Consider the following 2147-nt stretch of genomic DNA (forward strand, 5'->3'; position numbering starts at 1 on the left):
GCTATGTGATCCAGTGCAATTATTTTCATTCATATCATCCAGTCGACATGTACTCAGCACTCACGGTGTTAGTCACTAAGACAGTGCTATCAGATTAGGGTACAGAGAGTTGCTTGATGATTACTAAAAATCCTTAGTTCTGGGACCGATTTCTGGAGACTCTGGTTCAATAGTTGTGGATAGCTTGAAGCCACCTTTTTTAAAAAAATTAATTAATCTGGTCCAATAAGTACGGGAAATAGATGGGGAAACAGTGGAAAAAGTGTCAGACTTTATTTTTGGGGGCTCCAAAATCACTGCAGATGGTGATTGCAGCCATGAAATTAAAAGATGTTTACTCCTTGGAGGGAAAGTTATGACCAACCTAGATAAGCATATTCAAAAGCAGAAACATTACTCTGCCAACAAAGGTCCATCTACTCAAGGCTATGATTTTTCCAGTGGTCATGTATGGATGTGAGAGTTGGACTGTGAAGAAAGCTGAGCGCTGAAGAACTGATGCTTTTGAACTGTGGAGTTGGAGAAGACTCTTGAGAGTCTGTTGGACTGCAAGTAGGTCCAACCAGTCCATCCTAAAGGAGATCAGTCCTGGGTGTTCATTGGAAGAACTGATGCCTAAGCTGAAACTCCAATACTTTGGCCACCTCATGTGAAGAGTTGACTCATTGAAAAAGACCCTGATGCTGGGAGGGATTGGGGGCAGGAGGAGAAGGGGATGGCAGAGGATGAGATGGCTGGATGGCATCACCGACTCAATGGACATGAGTTTGAGTAAACTCCGGGAGTTGGTGATGGACAGGGAGGCCTGGTGAGCTGTGATTCATGGGGTCACAAAGAGTCGGACACGACTGAGGGACTGAACTGAACTGAATAGGTATGGATAACCTGAAGTCACCTTTAAAAAAAAAATTAATTAGGTTGCTCTGGGTCTTAGCTGTGTCAAATGGGACCTTCTGTTGCAGCAAGTAAACTCTGGGTTGTGGTGTGCAGGATTCCCAGGTGGCACAGTGGTAAAGAATTTGCCTACCAATGCAAGAGACCCAGGAAACATAGGTTCGATCCCTGGGTTGGGAAGATCTCCCAGAGAAGGAAATGGCAACCCACCCCAGTATTCTTGCTTGAAGAATCCCACGGACTGAGGAGCCTGGCAGACTACAGTCCATGGGGTTTTGAAGAGTTAGACATGATTAAGTGACTGATCACACTCACTTGGGATCGAGTTCCCTGACCAGGGATGGAACCTGGACCCCCTGCATTGGGAGTGTGGAGTCTTAGCCACTGCACCACCAGGGAAGTCCCAAATTTTGACAATGCTGAGAACTTTTTTTTTAATAATTTTTTTTAATAGCCAAAGTTTTTAAGTTTCACATTTTAATACTTATGGGCACCATAATTTTCAAGTACCAGGAGCTGCTTAATTGCTATGTATACTTTTTTTTTTAAGGATGATACATTGTTTAGTGGAAATGTTATTAATTTATTCACTGGACATGAAGGGTGTCATGTGGGATCTTAGTTCTCTGACCAGGGATTGAACCTGTGCCCCCTGCATTGGGAGTGCAGAGTCTTAACCACTGGACCACCAGGGAAGTCCCTGAAGCCTCCTTTTTGTCAGGGGCCCTAAGTGAGTGACTTAGGCAAATTTAGACTACACCCTAGAAACTCTATGCTGGGTAGGCTAAGAACCATAAAGAATAACAATAAAGTCTGCCCTTTAGGAGCTTATAGTGTTGCTGCTGCTGCTGCTAAGTCGCTTTAGTCGTGTCTGACTCTGTGCGACCCCATAGATGGCAGCCCATGAGGCTCCCCCGTCCCTGGGATTCTCCAGGCAACAACACTGGAGTGGGTTGCCATTTCCTTCTCCAATGCATGGAAGTGAAAAGTGAAAGTGAAGTCACTGAGTTTTGTCCGACTCTTAGCAACCCCATGGACTGTGGCCCACCAGGCTCCTCCATCCATGGGATTTTCCAGGCAAGAGTGCTGGAGTGGGGTGCCATTGCCTTCTCCGGCTTATAGTGTAGAGGGTCATAAATATCATTAATTCATTAGAAAAATAGCATGAAGACAACCACAACACTACAACAATAAAATCAAAGCTACCTTTAACCTACAACTTACTATGAACCAGGAATTGTATGAAATACAAT

The 2147-nt window shown here is 44.5% G+C and overlaps 1 non-coding gene across 1 annotated transcript; it reads right to left on the reverse strand.

Moving 5' to 3' along the window:
• Nucleotides 1–1516: 1516 nt before the first annotated feature.
• TRNAG-CCC (transfer RNA glycine (anticodon CCC)) lies at nt 1517–1589 on the reverse strand. Its single transcript has one exon. It is a non-coding gene; the product is annotated as a tRNA-Gly (tRNA).
• Between the last annotated feature and the right edge of the window lie 558 nt (nt 1590–2147).

Source organism: Bos indicus, chromosome 25 (genome assembly GCF_029378745.1).
Source record: "Bos indicus isolate NIAB-ARS_2022 breed Sahiwal x Tharparkar chromosome 25, NIAB-ARS_B.indTharparkar_mat_pri_1.0, whole genome shotgun sequence".
NCBI classification, from domain to species: domain Eukaryota; kingdom Metazoa; phylum Chordata; class Mammalia; order Artiodactyla; family Bovidae; genus Bos; species Bos indicus.